The 27047-nt window shown below is 44.3% G+C and overlaps 1 protein-coding gene across 2 annotated transcripts in view; it reads right to left on the reverse strand.

Annotated features, from left to right (window-relative positions):
* Positions 1 to 27047, reverse strand: part of LOC138569349 (somatostatin receptor type 5-like) — a 154080-nt gene that overhangs the window by 74537 nt on the left and 52496 nt on the right. The window contains exons 2-3 of one of the 2 annotated variants that reach the window (XM_069647252.1): positions 24011 to 24139; positions 2523 to 2628 (exon numbers count right to left, since the gene is read on the reverse strand). The gene's annotated coding sequence lies outside the window, so the exon portion shown is untranslated. The remainder of the gene's footprint in view (positions 1 to 2522; positions 2629 to 24010; positions 24140 to 27047) is intronic. The other variant, XM_069647253.1, reaches the window with a different exon arrangement.

A 27047-nucleotide genomic window follows, 5' to 3' on the forward strand; every position in this document is an offset into this window, starting at 1 on the left:
CCCAGATCAGTGTGGTTTCATACCCCTCAGATCTACTCGGATGATTTTACACAGGGTACAGTTTGCTATCAATCAGGCTCCAGCGATATTGGATCCATTGGCGCTATTGGCTGTGGATTTCGAAAAAAGCCTTTGATTCAGTCGAATTGGACGCTCTGTGGGGCATGAGGGGCCGAATGGGATTTGGGAGCTGTTTTATGTCCTGGGTTAAACTGCTCTATCAATCATCAATTTGTCAGAGCATAGAGCTGGCTGTAAAAAACGTCCTCAGCATCACAAACAGAAGCATTTTCACATACTTTCACTCAGATTGTCAATAGACTCAGAAAAAGAGAGCGATAAAACAGATTCAGAAGTTGCAGAATTGTAAAACGAATATGGCATATGAAAGCCATATGACACATTCCTTCAGAATAAAACTGAAAACCTGGCGTTTCAACCAGGACACGTGCAACTAGCACAGTCTCTGCTAATCAACCATGCCTCAAACACAATCCCACAAGGACCGATCTGTAACTCTGCATTCCTGGCATGCAATTCACTGTAATGTGCGTACCCGACACTGCACCCTCATGGGATCATGATATGTGTATCATTATAATTGATTGCTAAAGTAGCTGTACTCCTAAGAAACGCATTTGTAACATCACCCTTAAGTCATGTAATGTATAGGTAACCGATCTCTTAAGCTGTTCATTGTATATGCAACCGTCTTCTTAATTCAAGCGCCCAGATGCCTGAGGGCTAGGCGGGCTGTATAAATGCAAAAAGTAAATAAATAAATAAATACAAGCCAGCCGGCTCAGCAGAGGCCTATCCACCTGTTCTTGCCCCTGCATGAAATAACAATTACAGTAGTAACTTTTTTACAAGTGGCCTGAGCACACCCTCACGGAGAAGTAGAACGGAAAATATGTCAACAGAGGAAACGCACAACGTTGCATGAATAATCTTTCACAGAGAACGCTAGCACATTCTTAACTAGTGTCTAGTGATCTGTCCTTTTTACCAGCTCCGCATGACCAAATACTGTTTTTTAAACACAGCTACAACTACGCCATTTTTTCTGGAAACTGAGACTGAAAATGCTTTTTCAAACGAGAACCCATACTTACAACATCCATTCAGGAAAGCTTCAGATGTTTTTGTTAAACTAACAACGAAGAACTATCCCGCTTGCAGTTCACCGTGCACACCACCGAGCACAGATTATCTGACGGACAAGGGTGGGCGTTAGAAGACCTGCAACATAGCCACACCACGATAACGCAACCCGCCAATAAACATGAAGAACGTGCTCTTTTACACAAAATGCCATATCATTAATACGTCTTGACAGACGTCAGATTCAGAAACGTACTTCTTCTTGACGCATCACGAGGGAAACTGATAACATAATGTCATCACAGAAAAGCCAGAACTGACTTTTTTTAGAATCTGCAGCCAAATTCCTTAGAGCAACAGACCCCAGGACTCCAGTACTATATATCTACTGTCTAAAGATCACAAAAACCTCATTATGAGTTGTTGACCACCTAACCTCAAAATATGGGGAAAAAAAGGGGGTTTGATGGGTGCTGGGGTGTCTGCACTCTTCCCTGCTGAGTTTAATATCACAGATACTAAAGTCTAATCAATTAAATTCAAGCATTCAATGTCCATTAGGTATGGAGCACAATTAGCATATGTTCACAGAGGATTTAATGATTCTTGTGGTATGGACAGTACAGCTGACACGTGTTTCGACCTCCACTAGGTCGTCCTCAAGGATGTTTGTAAAATATGACATGATGTCATTAACAACAGAAAAACCAATTCAACATATTACATATTAAGTAAAGTGTGACATAATATTGCACATGACATTTGGTAGATTTGGAAAAATGTCAACATGACAAATGATACAAAAGAATACAATTAAGATAAACATATATATATATACACAGAAATATAACAAGAGCCAAATTACATACCCATGATTTTTGTCAAACACGAGAGGGATTTGAAGATGCGGGATAGTAGCAAAATAAAAAAAAACATTGGTTGTGTAATTTGGCCATTCATGTTTGGATTGCTGCACGATATTCATAGTGCATGCAAAGTATAGGATGGGATGCTCAATGCATTATCAAATGGAACAGCTAGTCAGTTGAATGGACAGAGAATGAGAGATAGGTACCAACCCCTCCCCACCCAAAGACACCCCAAAAGATAAGCCTCAGAGGAAAGAGAAAGGGTATTATTCTAATGCATAAAGTAAAAAATGGTAAATATCCAGAAGTGAAAGTCTGATTTAACAAAGTAACCAAATAAATCTCCCGTGACACAGTCACTGCAACCTATGTGTATGTCCAGAGACAAAGATTTGATCGAGAGCATATACATCAAAGGGCTTACCCAGTCCAAAATAAAGTTAAAGTCCCTGGTGGGTAAAACAAAACGCTTTGGACATCAAAGATAGGATCGCATTGTGATTAATAAAAAAGTCCAAACATCATATGAAAGGTAAACAAATGACGTACCAGGTTTACTTAATCAATAAGGATTCCAAAGGTACGATGTCACAAGGAGGTGCTTGTCAATGTCAAGGAACGTTCTTGGCATTCATGGGAATATCCCATGCAGAAACTGTGTAGTGAAAACAAATCAGATGATTGCATGTTAACTGGGTCATCACCCCAACCAACAAAAAAAAAAACCATAAGTAACAGCCCAGTCGAAAAAGCAAAAGAGACTACAACTTAAATAGGGTCCATCTATACTGATGATGTGACAAAAAATAAATCGTTTGCAGTAGATCTATCTTATTGATTTACACAATAACCTCAAAATAGAACAGTGTCCTGGAACAAATCAGCACCATATAGACCATTAAAAAAAATGTGCATTACGGTCTTTATTTTGAAACTGGAATCCACTGGAATCCAATTTTAAATTGGAACATCATTCGAGTCGCTTTAGGCATCACCAGCCTGTACCAGCCTGTACTTGTTATTCTCAGACATATGAAGGAACAAACGCACCAGGGACCATTTTTGTTTCACCTGTTAAGAAAACCATGGTTACTTACGTACTATTATGAATAGAGTTTCTAAAAGCAGGCTACCTGTGGGGCAGCACCGACTGGTGGTTACAATATGTCCAAAGGATACAATCCTAAATTTTCCAAATCATGGCGAGGGGTAAATTACAGACTTCGATCTTTATCTTTGATACCCACAGGGCAACACACCTCTCATGGAGCTGGACCTACTGTTGCCCACCACCCGTGGTACATCCTTCCAACTGACTTGGGTTGAACACCTGGGTCAGCACAATTATAAACATTTAACACCAAGCCACATTCTTTCCACTACTGACATCATACACTCTGATTTCACTGACACACATAAACACATAAGACATAAGAATACACATATGACACATATTTTCTCTTTCCCAAACACACATACACAAAATGTTCACATAGCACACCTTCTTCCTTTCCACAAGAATACACCTATAACTCACAATAACTGCTGACCTACCCCCAAGGCCATAAAAAACACGAGCACAATGCTTTGTCTCATCTGGCACGTCTATGATCCTGCCTCACCCGCCTCTACATGTAATCTCAATTAGGATCCTTATGCGCCATAACTCTGATCCTTATGCTCCATAACTTCCAGCGCACATGTTAGCACAACTGGGATCCTTATGCTCCATAACTCCGATCCTTATGCTCCATAACTTCTAGTACACATGTAATCACAACTAAGATCCTTATGCTCCATAACTTTTAGCGCAAATGTGATCAGAACTCAGATCATTATGCTCCATAGCTCCGATCCTTATACTCCATAACTCCGTTCCTTATGCTCCATAACCTCTAGTGCACCAAGTAGCACCTCCTTAACACCATATAATCAAATAGAAACACACAACCCACCTCAGCGTGTAGTCGTAATATCTACAACCCCTGCACCTGTGAGGCTGTATACCAGCCACACATACACATCCAATACGCATGACCAACATACATGTGTAATGAGATAACTAAGAGGCAGCACTGCCTCAACTCCACACACACCATTCACCATGCATTGATTGGCATGTTTCGCCATCTATTTCTCTATACATGCATGCAGATGGTTTATCGGCAACTCCTCGACATACTTACATATATATCCAAGCCTCATAGCGGTAGTCTTCTTAATGACAACAATCAACGTTTTTCAACCTAATTCCTTTCTGTGACACATTAACGGCATGCAGGCAGTACGTCATGTCCCACAAGTCCTTGTTGCAATATATAACTCTTTTTCGCAAATCTGGCCCAAAATCAGTTCCCACCACAACCTTCTTGTATTTGGGCTCTCCCTGGCGACCTTGTTCCACTTTGCAACACTTTCCCTTTCAATCCAAGAGACTTTATACTTTTAAATGACCCTTAAAATCACTACTTCTTTACATTTAGACACTCCTATAACATCTATTTTCTTAATTGTGGCAATGCTTAACCGGTACTCTTATTTCTCCTAACTGATCTTGTTGCACTTCTGCGACCACCATGCTGCAAAGCTTCCAAAATATTTTTAAAATTAGACCAAAATTTAAAGCTAGGCCGTAAACACCGTGATGACTTCCTCATGATATCATCCATTCACTATAACCAACTTACTCTCTATGATTACATGTAAATATATGAACATTACTGCCTTAAAAAATCTAGTGAAATTCTACTCTATTTACCCATGTATCGGGTCCCCTCAGGGACACCCAACTCCCCCTCACACTGAAAGTACTTTACATTTTCGGTTGTAATTCAGGCTCAGTTCCATTGTGGCAATTTGCCTGAATGACCCATCATATCTTTACTGATAAGTGGCGGTCCCGGTCTGCTCATTTCAATTCCCAAGACTCCCTTGCTCCTTGTTGCTGATGGTGCCTCTCCGTATTGCATACTGTCTGTTTGCCAGCAACGTGCTTTCACCAAAAATGCTTCTCCGTCCCATCCAAAGAATCACCCAGAGTATGTGACGTGACTCCCACTACGGAAATGAGGCCACATCGACAATGTTCCAGACCCAACAAATGCACTAAGGTGCTTTCTTCAAACATCGCAGAACGCTGCCTGACCCAATGCCATCTCTTTCACGCCGTAGCCTATTGACAACAGAGGTATGCAGTTTCCAAAAGCTTCCTCCATGCAACATGGGCATCGTTCATCATTGTACCTGCATCACAAAGACATCAGAGATCTAGGTCTGGGTTGAGGAATGTTCCCAACTTCTCCGCACAGAAGATCCACAACAGACTCCTTGAGCATGTCCATCTTCATTAGGAGAAGGTAAAGGTCTCAGCTGAGACGTGGGGCCAACACCATCATGTATCTGATAGGTCATTCCTAATGTTTTCACCCATCTGTCAGCCTTCAGTCTCCCCATGCGGACACTTTGTACTATACCAAACATAGCCTGACGCACAAACACACACCATTTTGTTTCAAATTCATTTAGCTTTGCCTTCATAAACCTTTCCTTGCCCGTGTAGTCTATCTTAGCCTGACTTCCCTGGGTAATGGGTCTTTGTCTAGGGTGCAGTGGGCCCTCCAATGCCTGCTCCACACACCACAGCTCACTTGGAATACTTATTTTTTTCTTCCAAATTCGTCACCTTGGCCTCTGAAAAGAAAAGTTCACCGACAGTGTAATAAAGCAACTATTCACAGTCCAAGGTAAGTTCCTTATAGGGTGCTTTATTCAGTTTCAAGCTTAGAAACAATTGAAATCTGGATAACAGGAGCTGGACCCACTGGTGTCCACCACGAAGGTTAAGTCCCTCCAACTGTCTTGCTCTATGGAGCGGGAATTCTCTTGTATTTGTGGTAGCTCCTCCAGAGTCTCAAAAGGAGGTGGCTCATTCACTTTATGTGTGCAAAGGACATTTTCAATCTGAGAGTCCGCAACAGCCACCAGCTTTGCACTAGATCCTGCAAAATAGTTACTGCAGTTCACCACACTATCTCCATGTTATTTGTTGCACGTCCGATGATGGCTATTTGATTTTGTAAGCACAACGACATTTAAAAGGCTTCCTTTGTACTGGTCATTTAAATGTTATGGGGGAACTAGAAGAGGTCAGGAAGTCTTCTTGATTCCACACAGTCTGAAATCACAGGCAACCCCTAAGTCATATCTGGAATCAGTGAATATATGTTCACTGAATGATGTTCTGCTAACTTGTAAGCTTGTCACGCTCACCTGTTCTCCACGGGGGCGTTGCACGTAGCTGCATGACGTCTGCACTCGCGTTGCACGGGGCTGAGTGATGATGCTTGCACGCGTCTTCTCCCTCATTATCGCTTCCCAGGAAGCATTTGTCTAAAATGTCGAAACAAGATATTAGCCAGCCGCGAGGAGTGGGTTGGCCCCCACCTCCCGTAACCTCCTAGTGCCCCTCTCTGTTTATGCCTTACCTTGGGTTTTTTAATGGTGGGCTCTCCGTCCTGCAATCTCTAGCAGGGGCGCTATATGTTCAGCCTCTTCCCTGGATGAAGTTGCTTCACTGATCCTGCGGGGCTGTAGCGGAGTCTTGAACAGCTTGACTCAGTAAGTCTCTATGCCAATAGATGCTTGGTATAGTTTGCTTGATGTCCTTATTGCCCAAGTTCTCACTGTTGTTCTTAATTTCATTCAGGCGTGGCCTTGGGCGGTTTTCTGATGAAGATTTGCCTCTTCCTATGACGCTGAGCAGATTTCCTGCGGGTGGGGATTAGCACGAGTGCGTGGCACTGAATGTCTTTTAAATGGTTTCTTTCCCGTGCGCGACTAACCTGCTGTTCTTTTCTTTTTCTACAATGCAGGTGCGGCGCGGCTCCATAGCGGCGATTGGATGAACCGCTTCAATGGAATCCTAGAAGAAAGCAGTCTCTGGGCGAGTATTAGCTCTTCATGCAATTGCCTTCTTTTCTGCAGGTGCGATGATCCGAAGAGCAGCTGACGGCGTGGCCTTTCGGATGGACTGCCTCAGGTAAGGCCTCAATCGCTGTTCTAATTCCTGTTCCTTTCTTTCCCTTCTTCGCTGATTACGATGGATCGTGATCCCAGGACAGGCGTGGCAGTTGAAGATCGGGTACAGGAGCTGAGCATACACGGTGAGCGTTATGCTGCAGGAGTGCAGAATAACGCAAAGCGTGTTCTGTCTGTAGGGTGTGGTTTAAATAGCCTTGCAAGTAGTTCCAGTTAAAGTAGTCCCTCAACCACACCCAGGGTAGGCTGGATAGCTCAGCCCCATTAGGCTGGGCTGTATGTAGTCCCATGCAGTTTACCAACAGATAGAATACTATGAGCCTGGCGCCAACAGCGCCAGGACTGAGTCAAGGAAGTCCTAAGACAACCTTTTGGGGCTTTATAAGCCCTTATGGGTGCCAGTAACTGGGGTAGGCCTGTCGGCTCCTGATGTTTGGGAGTATGCACCATGACAAAGCTCTTGTTAATGCGATGGTCAAGTACTTGTGCAGATGTAAAAATGCACTACTCTCTACCACGACTCCTGGTGCACATATGGCATACCCTGGCAGCAACTGACCGTTCTGATCGCAGTGACAAGAGCTGTCCATGATGTGCAATAGATCTGCACTGTCTAGAAGGTTATCTGTTAAATCACCTCTGGGAGTTAGATGAAAATCAACACAGAAATGGGTCTCAGTTTAATGTGGTTCACCATCGTTCAGAACAGGGGTCAGGGAAGCTGGGTTTATCACTAGGTGTCAAGTCAAAGTAATATTTGAGGAATCCAACAGCAAGATTTCATGTTTAATAGCGCAAGATAGGTGCTGTGTTTTGAGCAATACTGCTACTACTGAATGAAGAATTGCACTACAAATGGGGAACAAAATGCAATGCTTTCACATTTCTGCATAAATAGGGCTGCATTTGCAAAGTCTGAAAACACACCCACAGCCACTGGATCTAATTCTTTACTAAAGTATGCAATCTGTCTCTGATAATGGCTGTGCGCTTGTGTTCATACTGCCAAGACACACCTTTCTTTCATGGCAATAAAGTCCAAATTTCTTCTAATAATCCAGTAAACCCAAAGCTTCAGCTAGTTTGTTGTTAATTGCCTCAAACCCTTTCTCCACTTTTGATGTCCATTGAAGAGGTTGTGCAGTGTTGGCCCTCGTATAGTGTTGGAATGGTTTTACTATCTCTCTGTATCCGAGAATCCATCAATTTCAATATCCCACCATGTCCATAAAACAAACTCATTTGTGTAATGGTTTAGGCTTTCGGGATTTTGTATACTGCTTCTTTCCTAGATGAGAATGGTATAATGTCCCAGGCAATGTACTCTTTCTCTATGTAACTACAGTGCCTGGATTATTTGTGTCTTTATTGGCTCATGCAGTCAATGGTAGATTGCCCATTTATTTATTTATTTTATTTTATTTATTTATAGTTGTATTTGGTTCAAATTGAACTTTCACAACTTACATTATAATAGTTATACCTTTAAAACATTCACTTAAACATTTAAATATAGACGTGTACATTTCATCAAGTAGTTCTAAAACTTGACAACATTATAAAATATAGAATTTAGAATCATCATTATTACTTAATTTCATTGTTTCATTTAATTTGACTCATTATCATTCATTCTTAAAACGCATTATAACATTTTGCCATACCCTAAAAGGTGCAATGTGCATCGCCCCTGACTCAGTATTCAGACAATAGTGCCAAAAATCAGTAGTTTTGATCATGTGATAGTGGAGTACAAAACGAGCAAATAACGTTATATAAGTTTAACGCAAACTACGGCACTCTGTTAGGACATGTTTTGCTATTTCGAAATTGGTACTCCTTTTGCACATACAACACGTTCTCTGCTCTTTGGATAATTTCCATTTCGCTTCCCATAATGCTCTTACTGGAAATTGGTTAGTGCGCAAGAGTAATCTGAATGTGCGGAGTGCCGGATCAGGGCACTTTAACAAATAAATATGAGGGCGAAAATAATTGTATACAATTCCTTCTATTCGTATGTAGTTATGGAGATTACTTAGATGACCATAATTATTTACCAAATCCCACTACTTGAGTTTTCTTTTGAATTCCCCTTTCAGGATGTTATCATTTCCACATAGAGAAAAATAATTAGGGGGAACATTGTCCAGGAGATGCCCATCACCGGCTTTATACACTGGTACCAGGATTGTCACTGCACTGCAACAACACAGACTTTCCTGGGAAATGAATAGCATCCAAATACTTCTTAGGTTGCTGAGAAAATAGGTTAGGGGACTCGGCGCACACCCTGGGCAGCCTAGTCCACGTGTACTGAAATCCTTGATAAGAAATTGCAAGCAGAAAGTGACTGTCTAGATGTGCAGAAAAGAATGCAGAGACCAAGTTTACTACAGTGAAATGTGTTGCAGAAGGCAATATTCAGGATGAAATTGTAGGTGGGTTTGGTGCTACCGGATACTAAAGGTTGTATTGAAGCCACCCACAGCAGTATAACCCATCAGCACTTCACACAATTAGTACTTCACAAGAAGAGCCACAGAGTTTGGGCAGAAATAGAACAAAGTGACAGATGAAACAGAGATCTTACACTTTTTTTCTGGTGGTGTGCACCATTCCCCAGTGTCGAGACATGAAGCAGCAAAACTGCTGCCAATGACATAGAGCACCAGGAACTTTTGCTGGAGCAGCAAACAAATACAAGCATTTGCTCACCTCAGTGGAAACCACATGAGGGCCCCCTATCAAGAACGTGGGCTGACATTCTACTCCACAGTGGCCCAGTGAGGAGAAAAGGGACAGGGCTTAGCACACTTTTTGAAACTTCAAATATTTTGTAATACCTCACAGGTGGGGAAGACAGGCCTAGATTAGCGAGGAACAGTCGACCAACTAGAGGACACTGGAGTGGAGTGTGAACGCCATTTCTGGAGCAGGTGAGGTGTTGGTTAGTGAGTCCAAGTGGTACTGCATTGTAAGTGTGCATGGAAGATTGGCAAGTGTGTTTAGGAAAAGACTTGTAGGGAGTGAATTTGAAGTGTGTGTTGAGTGAAAGCAGGGTGCTTGAGTGGAATGTCAGATGGAGTAGTAGTAGAAGTAGTATGGAAGAGTGATTAGTAGTGTGAAGGAGGAACCAATAATGTGGAGGTGGACTGGTACTGTGGAGGAGGGAACAGTGATTTGGAGGAAGGAGGCAAGGGAGGAGCAGTAGCATTGAGGCAGGGATAGTAGAGTGGTGGAGAAGGTAGTAACATCAAAGGGTGTTGTAAGGGCTTGAGTGATAGACATCAGAGGGAAAGAGGAGGAAGATGCAAGGAGTAGAGCAAAAGAAGGCATGGGAGAGTAGTACAAGGAGAATATCTGGAAGTGAGAGGGAGAGGCATGCATGAGCTTGATTGGAAGGAAATTGAATCAGGCAAAGTGTCTGGAAGGCACAATCCACTATCCATTCTTGGATAACTAACCACCGAATAATGTAGGAAGTCCCTGAGGGAGGTCAGACAGATAAGTCTGTTTTGCCTTTAGGTTTTCAGCTCCAGTATAAGTATGAATCTATAGGGTAGGGCTCAATATTCTGTATATAGTAATCTGAGGAGTAGGGATGCCTGGCCTAGGTTGAATTGGTGCTGTCTAGATGAGAGACAAAGGGACAGTCCAAAGGTACTGAGTAATCTTCAAGTACAAATCCCAAAAACTGTCTCTGAGACTTTGAGTTTTCCTGGAACCATTTGTGACAAAATACAACAACAGGGTTTACTGCTCTTAAATCTTGTACACATCTATATGTTTCCCACTTGGCATCTTTGAACGTGAAATCTGATGGTTGCACAGACTAGAAAAATAAATAACAATGCCTTGCTTTAAGAGGGATTCTGTAACAGGGGCTATTCCCTCTTCTGCTACTGGTTTGAGAGGATACTGTGCGATTTATGGTAGTTTCAAGGAAGGTTCAATCTTAATCTTGTCCGCGTTGGCATTTCTGATACATCTTACTTCATTGTCATATATGACCAAAGTCATTTAGGGACCATATCAATTGAGGTTCTGCAGCTTGGGTGGCCAATCTCCTGACACAGGAAATGAAGTCTGTGAGGTCTTGAAGAGTGGCGAAAACAGCTTCAGTGTTTTTGCTGGGTGCGCTCAGAAATACCCCGCCATGTGTACAACAGATTGCGCAATTCAGTTTCCAAAATAAATCTATACAAAGCAGGTTGACGAGGGCAGAGGGCTGAAGAAGAAAAGCATGTGTATCAGTGACTGGACCCAGAATAGCTATGAGAGGTTCAGTGATCTTGTGTACTACTGGCCATTGAATATCCTATTACTTTTACAGATTCAGAGGACATTGGAACATCAGGGGCACATTCTGGATGAATAGTTGATCTTCTTGAGCCGGTATCTACTAGATGTAGGGCAGTCTGCCCATCTACCTCCCTCTGACTATAGGAACTGCTCTTCTTTCTTCTGGGTTTAAAGTGATTTATTCAGAACAAACTTTGGAGCAGTAGGATTAGGGAAATTACCTGGAATAGAAAACATATGTAATGCAGCCTGTCCTTGAGCAAGACGTGGGTTGATTATCTGTGTCCTGTATTCTTCCAGTTCCCCAATTGTTTACGATAGTTACATGCCATTGCATGCATGTACTCTCCCTGATGGCCCTGATGTACCTGGTGATTTCCATTAGGGATCCTCATCAAATGCCCGTTGCTCTCCTGCAAAATCCTCCACCACTTTAGACGTGTGCTCCCTGCAAGTGCAGATTTTACGATTGCAGCATTCTAAGCTTATTCCCTTGATGTTCTTTCTTTTGCTCTTAGCACGTGGCGCAATGATCCACTGTGGCAACTAACTTGTTTTCAACTGTGCTTGTTGTTTGGCTCTAAACCAGAAACAAAAGTATTAGCAATTATTTCTTGTGCATTTTTATCAGTTAAAGTGATACTTTAATGTCATATAAATACTATATTTAATCTATCTAGTCTGTCTGTGATTCGCCTTTGCTTGCAGTTCACTATCTTGCACCAAACTTTTACTTATAGCAGTTATCAATAGATTTTGATCCTGATCCAATGTATCCCTGTACCCAGACCAGCCACTGGCCAATATGTATGTTGTGCCTATCTATGTCTAAACTCTAGAGGCTCAACCACTCTCTGAAACTGGTTCATGTCAGCCCTTGTCGAGTTATTGCACTGAATCACAGTGTTTATATCCTCAGTACAACTTTGAGGCTCCTCTCGTATTTTAAGAAACTATTTCACCAGATTTTGCAAATCACTTGGAATCCAGGCCACAGGAACTGTGAACAAAGTGGTTATTCTCCCTCTACCCCTTCAGGTGCACTTTGAATACTGATCTATCCCATCCGCACTACTTTTCATGGATGGAGTTTTAGGGAGAATCAAAATCGTTATCTGTACACATCTGGTCCCTGCTGCCCATTCTACATTTGAGTAAAATGGCCTTGAATATTCGCCCCCAGTTTTGTTATCAGGGTCGGTGCAGGCAGAGGTGGCACGGTGGGTGCCAGTACATACACCTGGGCTGGAGTCGCCAGTGAAGCTGTTTGGGCTCCTGGAGTGAGTGTGCACATATCCTATCAAATCTTCTGCTTTCTCCTTTATCATGTTTCACATATTGTTTCTCATCTAGTATTCGGGGGCATGGGAGTGTGGAAGGTTTAGTTGTATCAACTCGCCCTTTATTTCTAAATCATTTAATTTCCCCTCTAATTGGAATGCTTCAGTTCCCTGAGGTCTGTTACATTCCGCCTCCCACTGGCATAGGCCTACCTCTGTCTTGGACTCCCTTTCCATGTTTTTGCTTCCGGTGCACGCATCAGCGTTGCCCGTTTCTATAAATTAAATGTGCTCTACAACGGAAACTGAGAATGTAAATTGTCCTGCATCAATTTATGCCAGATATCAAGAAACTCATCTTTAGTGCTTTTATAGTTTGCTATTCAGGCTCCTGTTTTGACGGTCCTTGGCCCTTGCCTGTCCCTCGTTTTAGTGCTACTCATACAATATGAACTGCCCATGTTACCACCTATACCTGGCACCACTTTTATACGGCCCTGAGAAGGGAAGGAGCTTTAATGACACAAGGCTAAGTGGTCGTGAAAGGACTACAGGGACACGGACTCTGAACTTGCACCTTCTGTCCTTATTTAACTGGGTAAACTGTTTCCCCATTGTGATGCTGGAAATGCATTGGAGGGACAGGGCCTCCGAGTCCTTGTCCTGTAGTCCTTTTATCATGTGTGTTCTGTGTTATCTTCTGCACATGTGGCACTCCTGACAGTGCAGTTCTTCCTCTTTTTGGGTTGGTGAACATGGCATCCATGGGTGGGGGTATAACCCTGTACCCCTAGTGTATGTTTGTGGGCACCTGTGTGTGGCCCACAGAGTAAGGTATGGGTTGATGGCAGCTCAATGCTGAATTTGATAGGTGCTCTGAGTATCCTCCATTTTGGGATACCCAGGACTGTCATTGAAATCAGTTGATTCCTGAAGGGAGACAAGATGGCCCCTGTGGCCTCTTGCTTTTTATTGCCTTTTATCTTGTTTTCCCAAAGTCCTGGGAAGCCCTGACTCTGTCCCATGGCTGACTGTTGGGTGGAAGTTCCATATATGGTATTGTGGGGAAGTCCAGGCCAGACTGGCTGGAGCCTTCCCAGTGACTGTATGTTGTGGGTACACCCTATGGGTGGGACCTGGGTTCATGTTATGGGTGTCTGGTTTCTGGTGTGTAACACAATGAATGAGACAGCCCTGCCCGAAACTGGTATGAATACAGTATGGAGTGCTGAATGGCTGGATGATTTCCCCAATCCACATTCCTTGTTGTGAGTGTCTGGATAGGGAGGAATGGCCTGAGTGTACTGTGAGCCTGATTGGCTGCCTGCCTGCTGAATGCCCTTCTGAATGATTGGCTGCCTGAGCCTGGCTCAGCAGTGTGAATGAGAGACAGAACAGTATATCTGGGGACCTCTCACTTACTGGAATTGTTCAGAAGCTGAAGTCGAAACTTGATGCTTATTCTCAAAGCCGAGCTGGAAGAAGATTTACTGTGGCTTCCCTTTCACGCAATCTGAAAGCTGCCTTGCCGTCAATTAACTGATCCAAGAGAGGACATGGCTAGGAGACCTCTTCCCGAGCTATGAGGGAAGATCGTGCACCAGGTAACCCTCACCAAGGCTCCCTGGAAGTCAATCCTTGAAAGGCTGCCGACCGGAGACAGGGACTGCAGAAGAATCTGAAGCGAAGCACTGGACATTGAATTCCATCGCCGTTGACGACCATCATCATCATCAACCGGAGCTGCAACGCTCCATTGCCTAAGAACACTTTGAATCAAGGACTCCCTTGCTCATCACGTCGACTGCTTTGTCCCACCAGAGAAAGTCAAGGTCGCAGATGAACCAAGGACAAACCATCAGTGGGTTTCCCACCAACCAAAGTCCTCAAAGACGCCAACAAAAGATCTCAAAGCCAGCCATGGTTGAATCCTGATTGCCGAAGCCAAACACTGACGACCTATCGCTTTTGCTGGGCCTACGTTCTTCATTGACTGTTTGCAGCAACAAACTATCATCGTCGAGGTGCACTGCATGCCTCAACATCGCAGGTCTTCCACGACTGATCATTGACAAGCACCGCCAGGACCGAAGCTGCTGCCTCGATGCCATTGCTCACCCTTTTATTTGAAGGATCTTGATGATCCATGGCTCCTGCCTTAAAAGGAGATCACTCAAGAAGGATCTGTCAATGATCCAATGTCGAACTCTGTTAAATCAGGTACATTGGGGTAGTAGAACATTTATAGAAGGAAATAAGACTCTGCTAAGCAATATATGGACTGGGCTCATTTAATATATTATTTATAGGTTGCCCAGGTAGGGGTATCCTCACGCAGAACTCTGTCTTTGGTAGGGACCCAGTATTCTGCCTATTGTTTAACCAGATTTTTTTCCTCCCATGTCATGGTTGATGCCTTTTGCTATTGATTTGTATGCCATTTGAAACTGTCAGCAATTGGTGCATTTTAATGGAGTCAAAGAGTAATTGGGTTCCACATAGAAATTGCACATTTATCATAATATTGCCTGAGCACAAAGTGTGTTTTTGTAATTGTGTATATAATTTGAACCTTATTTATATACATATGTGTGTTGTTACTAACATAGTGTGTGGGCATTCCTTTGTGGGGGCTTGGGGACTACACTGTACTTAAGAACCAACCTGAATCACATCCTGAGAGCTTAAGCCATGATCATTCGTCCATTTCTACCCTATGTATAATCTTGGCTGGGGTGCTCAGTGCTTTTACTCTCCCATATAGAGAGCAGGAGTACAGATAACCCCCTCCAGTCTTTACACCCATCCCCTGTGCATGTATTCAATTTAAATGTCTTCCCAATACTCAAATACTGTATCAGTACACCAGAAGGTGAACACCAGATCCTGTTTGGGATCCACAAACTCTTACAAGACCAGAAACCAGAAGTTACCAGAGAGTCTGTCAACTGTTACCAGACCATAATGATCTAAACTTAAAATTGCTATCACTTTGCCAGAATTATATAAGGAAATGACAAATATATAACTCACAGGATCACGATAACAAGCCAGGAAAAGTCAAACAGCAAACAGCAAAACCAAATAACCAACCCAAAACGTGCAGCATAACCCTTAACCAAGTCAACATCTTGTTTAACCATTTTAGAAAATTCTCATTCCCCTAAGTGGCACACAAGCATACTACTTATGGTGAACCTTCTCCAGACCAACCACTGGAGTTTTTAACAAGTACTCCTTGCTTCCTAGTTGTTCATGCACTGGCCATTTGAAAGGAGGCCAACCGCAATCTTTGCCTTGCACCCAAGTTGCGTGACATGTACGAGTCGTGGTGCCAGAATTGGCAGAGAAACCAGGCTTATACATCAACTACAAGTGATGGCAAACAGAGGTAAATTGTATTCATTGGCTTGCAAGTCAAGGAAATCATTGTGCTGAACCTAACCGGACTCCACCCAACTAAACTGACCCACCCTACAGACCCTGTATTCGTATAGAGCACCTGTCACATAACTAGGGGAAAGTCTAAAAAACTGCTGCAAGGACGTCTGGAACACTTATCTTGCCTACCACAAAAACATTTAAGCCATTCATGCCCTGCTAGTCCGTCCTTTATATCAACCTCTGCTTATGAAGTAATATGATGACTGCCGGTCTGTGATTCTCTATTGAGGGGCATTTAACCTCCACCCACATGATGACCTCTGCTCACTGTATAAGCAACCCCAATGTCCCTGCTGCTTTATACCGGTTCAGTCTGCTACACGCTGGCCTTCCTCGGCCGCACAATGATCTTTAGTGCCAACCGGACTGCGTATTCTTGAATGAGTCCTTCCTTCAAACATAAATGACAAATCAAAACCGAGGGGGCTGGGCCCTAAGACATTCTGCTCTAAGAAGGGAAGCTGTAATGACGTGGGTGATATATGACATTATTGGGGCTAGGGGCAGGGACAATTTATTTTTAATCCATGATCAAAGAATATCTGAAAAAGACATTGGGCCTCATTACGACCCTGGCGCTAAGGGGTTAACGACGCCGTAAAAGGCTGTGGCGCCGTTAACCCCTTAGCGCCTAATTACAAGGTCCCTTTGCGGCTCCCGACCTTAAAGGCTGGTCTGGACCAGCCGTTAAAGTAGGGACCCGCTAAGGGACCTTGAAGGTAATTACGGTACCGCAATTTGCAGTACTGTAATTACCGCCTTCCCCATTCCTATTGAGCCCCATGGGGCAAAAATGGGAATGAGGAAGGGCCAATGGTGCATGGGGAATTACCGCCCCGCCAAACTTGAAATGGGGTGGTAATTTTCCATTGCACCATGGCAGACTCGTTACAATACCGGCAGCAACCATGGTGCTAATAACGCCATTGTTTACCGCCGGTGTTGTAATGAGGGCCATTGTACTCCCCATCTCCTCAGTTGAAATAATTAAGCATATGTTTATTTTTCCATCTCACCCACAGGGTCCTGCATTATTTTTGTGCATTTGTTTTATTTGCTGTGGGCTTTACAGACCTTTTTTAAAGTCGTTTATTAGTTTTAACCGTGCCAGATAAATGCCACTCTCTATTTAGCTAGTAACCAATAGAGTGCAGGAGTAACGTTCTTATTTGAGCACTGGGCCTGGCTCCACAGTTGTGTGGCCTTTGAAGTTTGCCAATATTGTGTTTCAATGCCCCGATACCCCATTGCAGTAGTCTATGCAGGAGATGATATGGATATTGATATTTTATATTAATCGCGCTCGTACACAAATGTTTCAGAGTTTAACGAGGCAAGGGAGGGGAACAAGGGAGAATAAAAACAACGATCTTACTAGGCCCAGTGACATTGAGAACGCGCAAGTGCATGGGAGACGGAAAGGTAAAAGTGCATGGGGGGAGAAGTGGAAGTGCTGAGCAAAGGGATAAAAATGGGGCAAAAATGGGAATGAGGAAGGGCCAATGGTGCATGGGGAATTACCGCCCCGCCAAACTTGAAATGGGGTGGTAATTTTCCATTGCACCATGGCAGACTCGTTACAATACCGGCAGCAACCATGGTGCTAATAGCGCCATTGTTTACCGCCGGTGTTGTAATGAGGGCCATTGTACTCCCCATCTCCTCAGTTGAAATAATTAAGCATATGTTTATTTTTCCATCTCACCCACAGGGTCCTGCATTATTTTTGTGCATTTGTTTTATTTGCTGTGGGCTTTACAGACCTTTTTTAAAGTCGTTTATTAGTTTTAACCGTGCCAGATAAATGCCACTCTCTATTTAGCTAGTAACCAATAGAGTGCAGGAGTAACGTTCTTATTTGAGCACTGGACCTGGCTCCACAGTTGTGTGGCCTTTGAAGTTTGCCAATATTGTGTTTCAATGCCCCGATACCCCATTGCAGTAGTCTATGCAGGAGATGATATGGATATTGATATTTTATATTAATCGCGCTCGTACACAAATGTTTCAGAGTTTAACGAGGCAAGGGAGGGGAACAAGGGAGAATAAAAACAACGATCTTACTAGGCCCAGTGACATTGAGAATGCGCAAGTGCATGGGAGACGGAAAGGTAAAAGTGCATGGGGGGAGAAGTGGAAGTGCTGAGCAAAGGGATAAAAAAAAATAATAATAATTAATAAAAAGCAACAAACAGTGATAGAGCAGCCAGCAAGTGGCAACTGGTAGGTTTAAGGCAACAGACAGGGTGTGTCTGAAAGTGCAAAAAAAAAAAAATACAACTAAGGTCGAGTGCACCCTGTTGAGGTGGAGGCAATACACGCAGGAACTAATCAAGCATTTAAAGTTGAAAGAAACAATGTGCAGACAGCTTATTGAGCAGAATGATAAGTAAATACTTGGAATCAGTAGGGGCACGTGACACCAGGCTGCATACCAAGTTTTCTATGTCTGCATTTGTTCAGCTTTATTATTAGGCGTATTGTCCACCTACTCCATATGCACTAACCCCGCACAGCAGGAACTTTCATCAACTGACATCTGCCCCACATAATGCAAGATTCAGTACATAGGCCTCCTTTACTTCTTAAGGCAGTTACTTGAGCAGGCTCAGGAAGTCACGGTCGGGCAGACTTGCATGATGCCATTACAGGCCTTGGAACACTTAGGAAAAAATGGGGAGTAACAACATACTATGCCTGTTTTCAGGGACAACACGCAGTTATTCTTTTGTGGTACATGTCTGTGGGAAATGCTGGCATGCACTGCTTTTTGACAGGTCACATATGCATGGCAAATATCACATATGCATGACCCATGTGTTAAACTCTATATTGCATACCTATTATAAATAGGTAATATCTGACATTTAACCAGTTTCCTATTATCTGTGTATTGGTGCTTGTAATGCACACCTCGGCAAAGCGAAATGCATTCAGGAATATAAGGATGAGACTGACTGGGCTGACTGAAAAGCGAATGATTAAATAAAAGATGGGTTTTGACGTCTTGCAAGAAGGTCATACAATGGGCGATCTTATGGATATTGGGTGGGAGAGCATTCCAGCATCTAGGACTCTGGCCAGCAACCCTTCTTTCTTGTCTAGATTTGAAATGGACTTGTGGTAACGGTAGGAAAGATTGCCCAGATATTCTGAGAGATCTGGGGGATGGATAAAAGTGGGTTATGTCCACCAAGTAAAGGAGCCTAAGACCACAACGGTAGGTAAGCACCAAACACAAAACTTTAAAAATAATGGGCTTCATTACAAGTCAGCTGGTCCGGAAACAACAGTGGCAGTAAATCCGCTGCCACTGTTGTTTCCGGACCGGCTGTTTCCGATTCCTGCAGGCTGGGAAGTGTCACTCCTGCCAGGTCTGACCTGGCGGAAGTAACACCACCCGCCTGCAGGCAGACATGGAAAGACCTGCTCTGTCATAGACGGAACTGGTGTTTCCATGGTCCCATCTCCATGGAGTCCTTGGGAATGGACTTTTACAGAATTCCGCCTCCAGAATTACCGGGTCACTGGGGTTGTAATGCCCCGGTGATTCTGGCAATCACGGAGGCGGAATGGTATTACCGGTCCGGAGGCAGCCTGACGGTTTTTCCGGCACGGCTTTCGCCGGACTCGTAATGAGGCCCAATATGTTGGTGTCCTGGCAGCAAGTCAAATGTTCTACGAGAGGGTGAGATGGAATCTCTTTTCCTCAAACTGAAAAACAGCCGAACAGCTGCATTTTGTGCTCACGGCAGGCATTGCAATTACTATGCTGGAAGAACCACAAGAAGGGAGTTGGTTTAGCTAGTGTTCATGTAATAGCTGAGACAACTGCTGAGGGATTCAGCTGCGTTGGGATGTAAGGGAGAGTATGAAAAAGCAGTCTTTAACGACTGAGCCAATCTGAGCATCCATGCCAAGACTGACTCCCAATACATTCTAAGGTTCTTCAATTTGTTGGTGGAAAAAGAACAAAGGGCAAAAGGTTTCAGTGAAACAGATATGTGGGAGGGAGTCCTAAGCCAATGGCAATGACAAAGAAGAAGAACTTCACTTTTGATGACTTTGACCCCAGTCCTCTACTCCCTAGCCACGCACTTACCTTTTCCAGTACCTGGGACAGAGTGGTAAAGTTGTCATTAGCACCCTGGGCAGGGGAGCCAGCCAATCAGGTGGCTAGGAACGCGGGCTGACACTACCAGTGAAAGTCTGCGTCCTAAGCCGCCTGATGGCTGGCTCCCCCACCCGCCATCTTCCCCCACCAAATTGTTTTTTTGGTGCTCTCTCCCTCTCCCGTCCCACTTACCTTATTGCGGCAACAGGGATCCACCGCGCAGCTCCTTTCCCTGTGTGACCAACATTGAAATGGAAGAGGAACTCTGTATTGACCTCTGGCTTCCAATTCCTTGGCGGCCATGTTGGTAGAGTTCACGGAGAGAAAATACTTTTTATTTTTTTTAAACCATTTAGCACCCGTGTATTGCACTAGACGGGTGCTAATGGCGATCTGCCCCTTGGAGGCTGCGCCCACTCTGTGACTAACAGAATACCACCCTCGTTAAGGGACTCTCACTTCGCTCGGGCCCTTACTTGGGCAGCGGGCCATTACTCATAGGGTGGGCCCGCCACCTCGGGGCATATCACCTCATTAAGTCTCCTAACATTTAAATATATCTGGTTATCCTCTGGATAGGAATGAAAACGCAGGTCTAAAGAGCCCAAAAGACTCATAAGGCATATAGATGTTAAGTTGCAGAGGAGAGAGCGATAAATCTTGAGATACCCTGCAGTCCATCACCAGTGGGATGCAGAGATAGGGACCAAAAGTGCCCCTTAGTACTCATTCTGGCGAACATGATTTAAACCAGTGGAGGGCATTTTCAGAGACACGTGCCACAGCGGCCAGCCGCTCCAGAAGAAGGGAATTGTCCACAATGTTGAAAGCTGCTGACAGATCTATCATGATTAGTAGTGGAAGTACGCCTTCATCCACCTGAGCCAGAATATCATCCCACACACAGACCAGCATTGTCTCTTTGCCATGCCTAGGATGGATATGCGTACACCATTCGTATTCTATATTTATCACATATTCATCACCTGTATAACAAATACATGATCAATATGGTGTTCAGTATGACATAGGCAGTACCAAGGCATATATAGCCATCCAACGCCCCACATTGCTGCTGCAAATGTAGGGCCCATGAAGGTCCCACACATCTGCATGGGTAACACAAGTAATGCATGCATTTTATAGATGGAGGCTGCTGAGGATTTCATGCCACTCAGAAGTTTCTATGGATGCCACAAACCGTCACTATGACAGGCATGCCGAATGCCTCAAACCATAAAAAAGAAACTCAATGCTTACATCTACTTTCTTTAGTTTGTCATCGGAATACTAGTGAAACGTTAAAGATTGTACACTATGGGCCTCATTACACGGTAGGCGGTGGACCAAGGTGCTATTAGCACCTTGGTCGATGCCGGTAAATTACCGGCACCGCCTTGGCGGAAAGGAGAATTACCGCCCCATTCCAAGGTTGGTGGGGCGGTAATTCCCCCTTCCACCATTGCACTTCCCCATTCCCATTTTTGCCCCATAGGGGAATGGGGAAGGTGCTAATTACGGTACCGCAAATTTGCGGTGCCGTAATTAGCACCAAGGTCCCTTTGCGGGTTGGGTTTTAACGCCTGCAAAAAGCAGGCGTTAAATTCCCCAACCCGCAAAGGGACCTCGTAGTACGGCGGTAAGGGTTAACGGCCACTGTTACCATTAACGGTGACCGTTAATCCTTACCGCCGTCCGTGTAATGAGGCCCTATGTGACTAATCATAGGGCATCAGGCACGTGTATCGGGCAAGAACACACAAGCGTCACAAACTACCTCTGTTGCTCAGAACAGAAGAAAGTCACTGCCCGCCTCGCGTCTTCACTAGGAACATCCCTTTCACTCCCTCCATGATAGCTTTTTTTTCTCCCTCCTTAGGTATAATTGTTTGTTTTGTTATTTTTTTCACCGATTCACTAACTCGCTCCCTTGATTGTTTCCTCACCCACTCACTCCTTCGCTAACTCACTACACTCTCACCCAGTCACTCTGTTGGCCAGTCCCTCACTCTCACGCATTAGGGATCCCTGCACTCAGACAGGCACTCACTTTACCTTTGTGGTTTTACTATGCAGGGGCAACACACTGTTCTTGGAAGAAAGACCACGCGGAGCAACCGACGGTCAAATCCTGGATCCTCTCTAAGAAACCGAACTACAGTATTAGGTGCGTTATAAAAAATACAAAAAAACAATTAAATAAATTGCTAACCGTAGTCCTGTAAAGATACATCTATATTGTTTTTAGCTCTACCGAATGTGTACCTGAATGTCAAGATCCCACCCACATTCGCATAATTCATAAGTATTTCTGGGTAACAATTTAAACTGAAGTAAGCATGCTATAAAAAGCCTTCTATGCACACAAAAGGAGTTCATAGGCATGAGGTTGCTGAAGATGACGGGAGTGACACAATAAGCAAGAGGGAAATGTGAACCCACAGGAGAGGCAAGTCATGACTCTTCAGTAGGGTGACCAGACGTCCCGGTTTTTCCCGAGACAGTCCCGGGAGTTTTTTCATTTTAGAAACCCAGTCCGGGTAATTATTTTTCACAACACTTAAAGAATTTTGAAGTTGGAGGTTTGACTCGAACACCAAACCGTTTCAGTTAAAATCCACAACACTTATTGGGCCTCATTACGACTCAGGCGGTAAGGGTTTTACGGCGGCGTAAACAGCGCCGACCCTTACCGCCTGAGTACGAGGTCCCTTAGCGCCATGGCGGACTTAACACCTGCTTTTAGCAGGTGTTAAAATCCATGGCGCTAAGGGACCATGGAGTTAATTACGCCACCGTAATTTACGGTGGCGTAATTAACGCCTTCCCCACTCCCATTATGCCCTATGGGGCAAAATGGGAATGGGGAAGGGAAAATGGGAAAATGGGGATTTACCGCCCCGCCAAGGTTGGAATGGGGCGGTAAGTCCGCCTACCACCATGGCGTAAACGTAGTTTACGCCATGGTGGTAAAGTCACGGCCCAGGCGGTAACTTACCACCTGGGTCGTAATGAGGCACATTGACTGTGCCACAGAGACTGACTTGGAAATCGTTGTACAGCAAGCCATGTTAGATCAATTAGAGCAAACGCTTGTTTTGAATTAACATGCCAAGATTCACAGACAAAACTGCACAAATGAGATCATATACAGTTTATAAAAAAGGAGAAGTGCTGGAAATATGCTTGGGTGATAGTTGTGGGGGCGTGTTGGGGGAGGGGCAGTAATTGGTGGGCTGCAATGTGGTAGTCCCTCTTTTATGTTGTTGGTCGTCCCGGTTTTTTGTTTTGGAAATCTGGTCACCCTACCCTTCAGCGACAGAAAATGCTGAAAGACCAATGCCACTATAAAGGTAACTGATGCGCAAGAAGAAGAATAGATGAAGAACAGTGGATAAGGAGCACCGTTGTAGTAATATTAAATGCTTCAACAAGGATAGCATGCAGAAGGCTAACAAGCGTGGCATTAGGCATTCCAGGTTCCAACTCAGGGGTGCATAATGCATCCTCTTCTCCATCCTCATTGTGTAAGGTACATGTTCAACAACACTTGCTTATGGAACATGTATCTGAAAATGCTGATCCACCATTTTTTTTAATTAATGCAGAAATGCATAACAAATGGCACGGCAGGCAGCTAGCATAACCATGAGTGCAGACATTCACCCCATCAATTTGTTTAATTTTTGTAATGTGAAGCAGAGGGCAAACAGAAACATAGAGAGAAGGCAGGGTAACTAAGCACACACCTCAGCAGTCCTGAAATGGGAACAATTACCAGGATGCAACAAGATCTGCAAAAAACTGGGAGAGAAACTAGGGAGAAGCAGTATTCAGAGAGAGAGCTGGAGACTTACCAGTTTAGGGAGGTCCAAACGTGGTCTTCTGTACTCAAGCTAGCTTGATCAAACCAATGTAACCGAATGTGGTTTACAAGAACACCTGGCATGCCATTTGGTAGAAAGGCTCAACAATCAGGCTTTACCCTGTAGATGACAAAGTAGAGGGCTCACATTACATGTCTGAGAGATACAATTTCAGTGTATAAATAGGGTCTTGACATTTGTTTACAAAATCTAACCTTTTATTCAAAGAAAAATGTTTCACAACAATAGTGTAGCAAACCTACACATGATGACGGAAATAGGTGAAAAGAAAGTTGTAACAGTTTTTCATACACTATAACTCCTACATTCTGCTTAAACAACAGCGGTGGACAACACTTAGCAAAGATATGTCTCAAAATAATTGCAGCATGATACAAATAAACCTTATCCAGTTCATGGTCAGAAGCGGGCACTACCAGGGGAAGCTAGCTTGGTATCATTTTGGACCAAAATCCATCTCCAGCCGAAAGCCACAATAGGTTTCTCTTGCAACACCAATCAGGAAGAAATCACCTCATCCCAGCAACAACAGGAACAATATCAGATAGAGCAACCACTGATGAACTAGGCGATCAGGGGACAACAGCGTTTGTCATTCCTTCTGGTTTTTGGCTTCACTTTCTGTCTGGAACTTGGCTGCCAGTGGCTATCTTGGATTGGTCATTGACAACATGAAACACACAGGCTGTGTTTGGCTCGTTTTTACAACTTAGCAGCCAATTGGAAGCCAGCAGGCTTCGTTGCCGGCCTCCTAACAGAAGGCCCACTGCAAAAGGCCCAGTCTGAGCCATATTGGGCTTGGATGGGCCCCAACCTTACTGCAGGTCCACAAACAATGCAGCAAGCTCTGGGGCACATCTATCACCTGTCATTAGACTATGGACTCCCTCCTCTGCAAAAAGGGGAGTGATGGCTGACCGCTCTGTTGCCTCCTCCAGCTATCCCTCTATCCTTATCTGTGCCACTGCTGACTGCCTCTCCTTTAACTAGCTCTTATGACTCTGCTCCCTTTGTGCTACATGGTAATTACATATGTCTTTGCGTTTGCCTCCTTAACTCTCGCATCCCTGTGCACACTGTGTTAACACATCTTGCATCCACTTTGTGCTGCATTGCTTATATTCTTGTTTTCAAAAAAAATCTAGGTGGGTGTGATCACATTTCGCATTGCTTTGTTTTTCTGTTAAAAAAAAAATTATAAAAAGATTCCTGCATTGTTTCCTCCTTTAACTGCTATGCCGCCTGTCAGTTTGGGTCAGGACTGTGCATTGCCACCCCCACTCCCCCATTTTCTTTCTATGCCTTGCTCTCATCTATCCCCTGTCCCTGAGTTGGCACTCTCCATCTCTCCAATCTTCTCTAAGAGCTACACTATCACCTATCCGCAAGAACAAAAAAGACATCCTGGGTGCAACCCTGGCCTCCCAATCGTAGACACCTATATCAGTGCATCCTCCAGAGAAATCTTCACTGACATCCTCTTCTCTGTCCCATCTCCATACCTATGGACATCTCATCTTATCTCTACTCTCTCCCCTTTCTCGTCCTCTCCCATTAATGGTGGCACCAAGTGGGAAGTCCTCTCGGCAGGCTTATTCTCATGTCGCTTCTTGACATCCTGGTTCAGGGCCCGCAGGCCAACTTCCTTCTCTTTGACCGGATCATGCCATCTCTCATTAACTTCCTTTCTTCTTCTGCCTCTCCCCCTACTTCCCTCCCTGCTCCACCACCTCTGACTGATGCACCAGGCCCCTATACTCCACCTCAGAAAACCTTCAAAGGCAGAGATCATCTCCACCTGGCAACACTGAACATCCGCTCAGCCAACCAACACTCTGTTGACATCTGTCTCCTTCTAGAAAACACTGACCTTGACATTCTCGACCTTACTGAGACTTGGTTCAATGCCAGCTCAATAACTGCTTTTGACACTTGCTTACCTGATGGCTTTAAGATCATTTCCTAGCCTCGACTCCAACGTGCTGGGGGTGGAGTTGCCTTAATCTTCCCTGAGTGCATTCCTTCTTCCACCTTACCCACTCAGCTCTATTTGTCCTTTAAGACCCTGGTATGCAAATTGATGATCTCTCCCTCTTCCACCCTGAACATTGCTACCATTTAGTGGCCTCCTTTTGTTACCACTGTGTTACTTTCTGAATGGGCTGATTTCTGTTCCTACTTACTCTCAACTTTTTCTAACGTGCTTCTCCTGGATGATTTTACCATCCAAATGAACTCTTCTAGCACAGCATCCACTCACTTCATAGACCTCTGCACCTCTCTATCACTCTCCATTCTCCCTTTGTGTCCAACTCACTCTGCCGGACACACTCTGGATGCCCTCATCCCCTCCAACCTCCCTCTCTCATCTCCTCTTGTCACCCCTCTCTCATACTCTGACCACTCTCCTCTCTCCTCCCACCTGGGTCACTATGGCCATGTGACAACTCCTCCAAAAGCCCTGCCAACTTCCTTCACGAACATCCGTCATATAAAATGAGTGTCAGCTGCTGCCTTCACTTCCACCTTTATCCCCCCTTGACCGCCCAATTAAGACTCTACCAATGACTCTGCTCTCAGTAACCTCCACAAGTCCATCATCAACACCCTTGACATTCTTGCTCCAGTCATGAGGATCCATCTGAACTGTGCCTCTAAGCGTAACACTTGGTACGACTCCGAACTTGCAGACCTGAAATGTAAGTACAGAGCTGCAGAACGGAAGTGGCAAACCTCAGGTTCACCCTCTGACAAACTGGCCTTCCATGTGCTTCAAAGGCATTACAAACTCTCTATCCGTTCCAAGAAAAGGGCCCCCATTCAGACACAGGTATCTGGCGCTTCTAACAACACAGCTGAACTTTTCAAAATCAGCAGGGAACTTGCCAACCCTTTTGCAGTACCATCCTCCCCTATTCCTTCTCAGGCCCTCTGCAACGCACTTGCCACCCACTTCACCACCAACACCCAGGACATCCTGAACAGCCTTGTCATGCACTCTCCCAAC

Source organism: Ambystoma mexicanum, chromosome 2q (assembly GCF_040938575.1).
Source record: "Ambystoma mexicanum isolate Mex_15411 chromosome 2q, UKY_AmexF1_1, whole genome shotgun sequence".
Lineage (NCBI taxonomy): Eukaryota > Metazoa > Chordata > Amphibia > Caudata > Ambystomatidae > Ambystoma > Ambystoma mexicanum.